Source organism: Macaca mulatta, chromosome 5 (genome assembly GCF_049350105.2).
Source record: "Macaca mulatta isolate MMU2019108-1 chromosome 5, T2T-MMU8v2.0, whole genome shotgun sequence".
Lineage (NCBI taxonomy): Eukaryota > Metazoa > Chordata > Mammalia > Primates > Cercopithecidae > Macaca > Macaca mulatta.
In genome coordinates this window covers 196518773-196527877 of record NC_133410.1, presented here as the reverse complement: position 1 = coordinate 196527877, position 9105 = coordinate 196518773, and the positions used below count along the sequence as shown (strand labels likewise).

The following is a 9105-nucleotide window of genomic DNA, read 5'->3' as shown; positions in this document are numbered from 1 at the left end:
CTGTGCATACATATGGAGACTGGCATCAAATAGATGCTGGATAAACAAAAGGCTGGATGAGAATTTCAACTATCTATGTGTGTGCTATGTGTTGGATTTCCTTTGAAGAAGGATTTATCTCCTTACAGTGGAAAGCCACAGGTAACGATCTGTAAGTACCTGGTATTAGCCTCGGTAATACTGAGAGGGGGTACACCACTAACTTCATGGAAAGACCTTCAACCACACGATGACACAATTAACTACCAGTAGTCAAACATGAAAACTCTCAAGAATGAGTAAGAAGTGGAGAAAAACAAAATGCAAGAATCTGTCGATACCTGCAGGAGGCTTCTCTATAGAAGATGCTCATGCAGAATGTGGCCAAAAAAAAACCAGAATCCACGCTCGCTTCAGCAGCACATATACTAAAATTGGAACAAGACAGAGATTAGCACGGCCCCTGCATGAGGATGACACCCAAAGTCGTGAAGCATTCCACATTTTCTTAAAATACGAAAATTCTTAAAATAAAAATGTAAAAATACTGAAACTAGTAGCAATTTGTGCTCATTTCATCGAAGATGTGAAGACATTTAGTTCATTGTCTTATGTGAACAGGTATAGACATAAGCAAGGTGAATTTTTGGAAAATGAATACTTTGTATCTTCTAAAGAACTTTGGTTCAGGGAGAGGGTTGCACCCTTGTAGGGGAGAGGTAACATTTATTACTTTCTCATGAAAAAATCCTCACCGAGTATATTTTCTTTCTAGGTTAAATTCTGTGTCAAAGCTATTCTAGGTTTGTGTTGAAGCTATCATTTTGGTCTAATAAAATAATTTTGTGTTAGAACAGAATTCTTGATTTGTTTTCTTTTTTTTTTTTTTTTTTTTTGAGACGGAGTCTCGCTCTGTCGCCCAGGCTGGAGTGCAGTGGCCGGATCTCAGCTCACTGCAAGCTCCGCCTCCCGGGTTCACGCCATTCTCCTGCCTCAGCCTCCCGAGTAGCTGGGACTACAGGCGCCCGCCACCTCGCCCGGCTAGTTTTTTTGTATTTTTTAGTAGAGACGGGGTTTCACTGTGTCAGCCAGGATGGCCTCGATCTCCTGACCTCGTGATCCGCCCGTCTCGGCCTCCCAAAGTGCTGGGATTACAGGCTTGAGCCACCGCGCCCGGCCTTTTTTTTTTTTTTTTTTTAGATGCAATCTCACTCTGTTGCCCAGGCTGGAGTGCAGTGGCACTGTCTCGGCTCACTGCAACCTCCACCTCCCAGGTTCAAGCAATTCTCCTGCCTCAGTCTTCCAAATAGCTGGGATTACAGGCACCCACCACCATGCCCAGTTAATTTTTGTATTTTTAGTAGAGACGGGGTTTCGCCATATGGACCAGGTTGGTCTCGAACTCCTCACCTCAGGTGATCTACCCGCCTCGGCCTCCCAAAATGCTGGATTACAGGCGTGAGCCACCGCGCCTGGCTTGATTTGTTTTCTGAATCCAACATAAGAGGTAGGCGTTCTTGAAGAATCCACTTCTAATCCTCTTTCTTTCTCTCCTTAGTCACCGAGCAGCAGTTCAGTGGAGGGTCTGTGTCAGTTGTCTATTGCATTGTAACAGGTGACCACAAACTTAGCATCTGAAAACAACACCCGTGGATGAGCTTGCAGTTGTGCAAGCCAGAAATCCAGCATCCCATGACTGGGCTCTCTGCTCAGGGTCTCGTAGGTTGGACAGCATATATTCTCTTAAGTTTGGGGTCTGCTTCCAAGTTCATTTACATTGTTGACAGAACTCAGTTCCTTAAAGTTATGGGAGTGGATGAAGACCCCATTTTCTTGCTGACTGTCAATGAGAGTTGCTGTCAGAGGCCACCGTCTGCCACTGTCAGATCCATGCCGTGCGTCTCTCCAGAATCCTTCTCCCAAGCCACCAATCCCTCACATGGCGTCTCCCACACCACAAAAGCCCAGGCTTTGTTCGGGGCTCACATGAGTAGGTCAGGCCTACCCAGGGCAACCTCCCTACCTTACGGCCAATTGATTTGACCTTAATTACATCTGCAAAATCCCTCACAGCAGCAAGCAGAAAAAAATTTTTTTTCAGATGTAGTCTCACTCTGTCACTTTGTTGCCCAGGCTGGAGTGCAGTGGTGCAATCTCAGCTCACTGCAACCTCCGCCTCCTTCCAGGTTCAAGCGATTCTCCTGCCTCAGCCTCCTGAGTAGCTGGGATTATAGGCACCTACCACGCCCAGCTAATTTTTGGATGTTTAGTAGAGACGGGGTTTCACCATGTTGGCCAGGATGGTCTTGATCTCTTGACCTTGTGATCACCCGCCTCAGCCTCCCAGAGTGCTGGGATTACAGACATGAGCCACCGCTCCTGGCCAGCACCCAGATGAATGTGTGTTTGAAAAACTGGGGGAAGGTGTATGTGTACTGGGGGGTGAGAATCTTGGGGGACATTCTCATAATTCTGCCCACCACAGTGCCTCTTCTCTATCTGCCTGTATCTAAGGGATGGCTTACTTACTGAAGGCATCCAATGAGAGAAAGCAGTAAGGAAAACAAATTCTTTTCTTGGCATTACCTAAACAGAGTAACTCCATCGTTGTTGACAGGCACCATATTCCGAGATGATGAACATCCCCAAGGTGGTCTTGAGAAGGCCTGAGCGTGCAGCAAGATGGTAAGAACGGAAGAGGGAGTTTTCAGGCGAAGCCGGCCATGGCGCAGGTGAGCTGGCCTGATTCACGGCTGTTCTATCACTGTACTGCTCCTCCAAGCTTAGAGCAGTCAAGAGAAAAGACCAAGGCTTACTCATACAGGGTTAAAATCCAATGAACCTGTCCCTGGCACACGGGACTTAGGTAGAAATATCGGTTTCCTTCTATCCTCTCTCTTTGCAGGAACTATCAGTTTCGAGAAAACGCTTTTGGTCCGCAGGTTATAAATTGCCGCTCTTCATTATTAAAGCCACAGAGTCTAGAAGGCAGAGACAGTCTGAGTCCTTCTCCAGGATTAACACTGCTCCTTCCATAGCTTTATCTCCTGTCCCTCAGCTACCTCCCCTCGCCACCACTGCCAGAAAAGCTCAGAATGATCCCATCAGTTATCCCAAACTCAGATAAATCCCATGCTCAGCCGTCCGTGTCAGGTCTTCCAGACCTTAGCTTTAGACAGTCAGTGTATCCCGTGTACTAGCTTGAGATATGAGTGACATTAGCTTTAGACAGTCAATGTATCCCGTGTACTAGCTTGAGCTATGAGTGACATTAAAAAGCAAAGTAATGGTGGCTTAAAGAGGATGGAAATTTATTTTCCTCGTGTAATATCCGGTAGGCAGAATGAATTCAGGGACCCCCACTCTTGTTTCTTTGACACATACAGCCTCCATCCTACAGGATATCTGATGACCCAGTTTCTATCATTATGTCTACATTGAAGTTCAAGGGGAGAAGGGTACACTCTCTCTCTTTAAGACTCTACAAAGTGACCAGGCATGGTGGCTCACGCCTGTAATTCCAGCACTCTGGGAGGCTGAGGCAGGCGGATTCCTGAGGTTACGAGTTCGAGACCAGCCTGGCCAACATGGTGAAACCCTGTCTCTACTAAAAATGTAAAAATTAGCCCAACGTGGTGGTGGATGCCTGTAATCCCAGCTACTTGGAAGGCTGAGGCAGGAGAAGCGCACCACCATGCCCAGCATATTTTGTACTTTTAGGAGAGCTGGGGTTTCTCCATATAGGTTTCTCCATATCATCTCAGGTGATCCGCCCGCCTCAGCCTCCCAAAATACTGGGATTTCAGGCATGAGCCACCGTGCCTGGCTGTTTCCATTTTTTTATTTCTTTTTTTAAAAAATTTTATTTATTTATTTATTTTTGAGACAGAGTCTTGCTCTGTCGTCCAGGCTGGAGTGAGTGGAGCGATCTCAGCTCACTGCAACTTCTGCCTCTCGGGTTCAAGCGATTCTCCTTCCTCAGCCTCCTGAGTAGCTGGGATTACAGGCGCCTACCACCATGTCCAGCTGATTTTTTGTATTTTTAGTAGAGACAGGGTTTCACTATGTTGGCCAGGCTGGTCTCGAACTCCTGAGCTCAGGCAATCCGCCTGCCTCGGCCTCCCAAAGTGCTGGGATTACAGGCGTGAGCCACCGTGCCCAGCTTCCATTTTCTTTATAAAAGATACTTTATGACTAAGAAGCATTCCATAGTTTATATCCTACCTGGTTAAATGTAAATGTTCATTACTCAGGGTGGCCCTGATGTTTTCTGTCTCTGTGCTGCTTCCACCCTAGCAAACCACTCCCTTTTTCTACTTAACATTCTCTTTAACCACTTTAACAGGAGAGGCCAAAAAGCAGTGTCTCTCCAGGATTGCACCGACAATACTGATCAACGGATCCATGCTAAACCGTTGCAGCCAGGAAATGGAGTGCAAAGTTTAGTAAAAGGACTGAGCATGCTAAGGAAATACTCTTGTTTACATCACTACTAAGGCTACTATTTGTTGGGAACAGGCCCCCCCAAAATCTGGCCATAAACTGGCCCCAAAACTGGCCATAAACAAAATCTCCACACCACTGTGACATGTTCATAATGGCCATAACGCCCACGCTGGAAGGTTGTGGCTTTACTGGAATGAGGGCAAGGAACACCTGGCCCGCCCAGGGCGGAAAACACGCTCAAAGGCATTCTAAAACCACAAACAATAGCATGAACAATCTGTGCCTTAAGGACATGCTCCTGCTGCAGTTAACTAGCCCAACCCATCCCTTTATTTCGGCCCCTCCCTTTGTTTCCCATAAGGGATACTTTTAGTTAATCTAATATGTATAGAAACAATGCCAAGACTGGCTTGCTGTTAATAAATACGTGGGTAAATCTCCGTTCGGGGCTCTCAGCTCTGAAGGCTGTGAGACCCCTGATTCCCCACTTCACACCTCTGTATTTCTGTGTGTGTGTCTTTAATTCCTCTAGCCCGCTGGGTTAGGGTCTCCAGACCGAGCTGGTCTCGGCACTTTTGAAGGTGGATTTGGGGAAGGATTTCCTGCATCATACTTTGAAAGAAGATGGATAGTACTGATTTATTGATTTATTTTGTCTCTCAGCCATCTTTCCTCATTCATTCCAATCAGACTATGAAACTCTGTTCACAGTTGTACAACACTGCTGTGTACCAAATTAAGTAGGTTGAATAAATTAAATCAACTGCATTAAGTTCTGCAAGACAACACCAGGTTTTGTAAAAATATTTTGATGACATAAAATTATCTTTTCTTTTCTTTGGAGGCAGAATCTTGCTCTGTCCCCTAGGCTGGAGTGCAGTGGCTCAATCTTGGCTCACTGCAACCTCTGTCTCCCAGGTTCAAGCTATTCTCCTGCCTCAGCCTCCTGAGTAGCTGGGACCACAGGCGCCGCCGCCACATCCGACTAAGTTTTTGTGTTTTTGGTAGAGACGGATTTCCTCCATGTTGACCAGGTTTGTCTTGAACTCCTGACCTCAGGAGATCTGCCCACCTTGGCCTCCCAAAGTGCTGGAATTACAGGTATGAGCCACCATGCTTGGCCAGATTTTCTGTTTGAACTAATATTGCTGGCACAATAACCTCTGGTCAAATTTATTTATAAAGCAGCTTTTTTCTCTGAGATCCAATCCCTTACAACATTTGATGCCAGTTGTTTTAAACAGGTCCAGGTCCTGAAGGGTATCCAAATTACCATATAACTTTAAAGTGTGGAGCAAGCTTTTTGACTCCTTGTTTCATGAGAGGGTAAAGATGCATATCCTCTAATGATAGTGAGCAGCATGTAGATTTTAGTATCTTTTTAAATTTTTATTACTTATTTATTTTAGAGACAGGGTATCGCTCTGTCACCCAGGCTGGAGTGCAGTGGCACAAGCATAGCTCACTGCAGCCTCGACCTCTCTGGCTTGAGATCCTCCTGCCTCAGCCTCCCAAGTAGCTGGAACTACAAGTGGGCACCACCATGCCCAGCAATTTTAATATCTTGATGATGCAGCTTTATTATTGAAATTGACTACAATGGAATAGAAAAAAAAATCTTGTTAAAAATTTATACCAGTGGCCGGGCGCAGTGGTATACCTGTAATCCCAGAACTTTGGGAGGCTGAGGCAGGCAGATCATGAGGTCAGGAGATCGAGACCATCCTGGCCAATATGGTGAAACTCCGTGTCTATTAAAAATACAAAAATTAGCTGGGCATCGTGACGTGCACCTGTAGTCTCAGCTACTTGGGAGGCTGAGGCAGGAGAACCACTTGAACCCAGGAGGCGGAGGCTGCAGTGAGCCGAGATCGCGCCACTGCACTCCAGGCTGGGGGGACAGAGCGAGACTCCGTCTCAAAAAAGAAAAAAAAAAATCTATACCAGTGGTCTAAAAGTTTTCAGATAAACAGTACGTTAACAAAAGCTGAATATATGCCTTGATATCAATTATACAGTTTACCACATTATTTATATATATATATAAAACTAAACAAAAGAAACTGAAAAGGGCATCAAAGAGCTCTTTATTTCCCACATGCCAATAATTCACCTGTGCCACCTCCGTCACCACCGGCTGCACTCTGCCTTACGGAGAGGGCCGTGCGCTTGACTTGGCTGAAAAGAACGACTCTGGGGAGGAGAGGAAGCGCGCTCATTCAGAGAGCAATTTCCATTCTCATCACCACCCTCCTCGCTCCTACGTGTGTTTCGTCCAGCCTCTCCTGATGCTCAGAGACTTGTGAAAGACGGTGATGGTGACCCACTGTGCAAGTGATGCTCAGGGCTCAGTGGATTGCTGCAGGTCGTGGCAAGTGTGTGGCCGAGCTGGAATCAGAGTCCACATCAGTCTAACTCCATCAATGAGGCATGATGCTTTCCTCAGCTTGTGAGCTTTGGCGAAAATCCGAACTTTATTTGCTCAGGATTCACTGATTTCAGCTAAAGTCAGCCCGTTCCTTTTGCTCAGGCCATTCTCTCTAGAGAAAACAGAAAGGGCTTGCCCCGGTGTTGTAATAGGTGAGGTGAAGGCGACCTCTTAATTCTGTTGGAATTGTTAGGAGGATTATCTTCCTTACAAATGAGTACAAGTAAACTGAACATGTTGGGTTAGACAAGCATGCACTGACTTACAACAACAAATGGGCAGCTGTGCTATCATGAGGTCGACCATAATGTTTGATTCTTTTTTTTTTTTCTGAGACGGAGTCTTGCTCTGTCCAGGCTGGAGTGCAGTGGCCGGATCTCAGCTCACTGCAACCTCCGCCTCCCGGGTTCACGCCATTCTCCTGCCTCAGCCTCCTGAGTAGCTGGGACTACAGGCGCCCGCCACCACTCCCAGCTAATTTTTGTATTTTTAGTAGAGATGGTGTTTCACCATGTTGGCCAGGATGGTCTCAGTCTCTTGACCTTGCGATCCACCTGCCTTGGCCTCCCAAAGTGCTGGGATTACAGGAGTGAGCCACCGCGCCTGGCCCCCATAATGTTTGAATCTTAAGCGTTTTTTTTTGTTTTGTTTTGTTTTGTTTTTGACAGAACTGTGCTCTTGTTGCCCGGGCTGGAGTGCAATGGTGCGATCTCAGCTCACTGCAACCTCCACCTCCTAGGTTCAAGTGATTCTTCTGCCTCAGCCTCCTGAGTAGCTGGGATTACAGGCACCCGCCACCACGCCCAGCTAATTTTGTATTTTTAGTAGAGATGGGGTTTCTCCATGTTGGTCAGGCTGGTCTCGAACTCTGGACCTCAGGTGATCCACCCGCTTCATCCTCCCAAAGTGCTGGGATTACAGGTGTGAGCCACTGCGCCTGGCCTGATTCTTAAGTTTTAATACTTTCTTAAGCAAGGAAGAAGCAGTTGAACATGACTCCTGGACCTCTTAGAGCTGCAGGAAGTAAGCCAGTGAGAGCGAAGCCCCTGCTTCTAATGGAGCAGCCTTGGAGAAAAGCAGCCAAAGAGAAGCCACACCTTCCAGATGAGTGATAACACTGGGACCACAACCAGTGCACCCCTGCCCCCCGTTGTTCCTTTCTGGAATGGGAGGACGTGGTACTCTCCTGCCGCAGAATCGGTCCAAAGTAACGAATACAGCCTTGTTTGGCACCAGCCATACTCATCCCACCTGGAAGCCAAGAGTATGCCAGCCTGGGGCCAATGGTAAAGGGAATGTGGCTAACAAATGGGATAGTTCTGTTTTTGTCTTGTCTTGGTTTTTTGAGACCAAGTCTCGCTCTGTTGCCCAGGCTGCAGTGCAGTGGCACAATCTTGGCTCATTACAACTTCCGCCTCCTGGGTTCAAGCAATTTCCGGCTAATTTTTGTCTTTTTAGTAGAGACGAGGTTTCACCATGTTGTCCAGGCTGGTCTCGAACTCCTGACTTCAAGTGATCCACCCGCCTCGGTCTCCCTAAGTGCTAGGGATACAGGTGTGAGACAGCGTGCCCGGCTGGGATACGACTGTTAAAAGTTCATGAAATGACTCATGAGAACCATGATTTACTCATTCATAATTGTGTTTGTTCTTTGACAGTGAAAAAAAAATTACATTTCTTCAGGATTTTTATTTTAATGAAAAGCTTTCCTATGAAAAATCTAACTACCTTAAAATGATCTGTGTTCCTTGGAATGTGATTACTCTAGCCCTATGAAAGCATCTCGTGATAAACTGTCATACAAATTTGAGGCATCTTTTTAATAAATTGTCAAGACATTTAGTTAACATTTAATAAGGACAAATAAGTATAATAAGGAAATATCATGAAATTTGGCACCAGATTCAAATTCCACATCTGCACCCAGTGCTCTTGGTCAATCCCTTAATTCAGTGACTTAATCACTACGTCATCTACTTTATCAGCTGTAGATATACCTCATAGGGTTGTGGGGCATGTAACAGTATATAAGAGTTTACAGCCGGGCGAGATGGCTCAAGCCTGTAATCCCAGCACTTTGGGAGGCCGAGATGGGCGGATCACGAGGTCAGGAGATCGAGACCATCCTGGCTAACACGGTGAAACCCCGTCTCTACTAAAAAATACAAAAAACTAGCCGGGCGAGGTGGCGGGCGCCTGTAGTCCCAGCTACTCGGGAGGCTGAGGCAGGAGAATGGCGGGAACCCGGGGGG

General features: G+C 46.4%; 1 pseudogene; it reads left to right on the top strand.

Annotated features, from left to right (window-relative positions):
- Nucleotides 1–387: 387 nt before the first annotated feature.
- Nucleotides 388–487, top strand: LOC114678503 (U6 spliceosomal RNA; annotated as a pseudogene).
- The last annotated feature ends 8618 nt before the right edge of the window (nt 488–9105 follow it).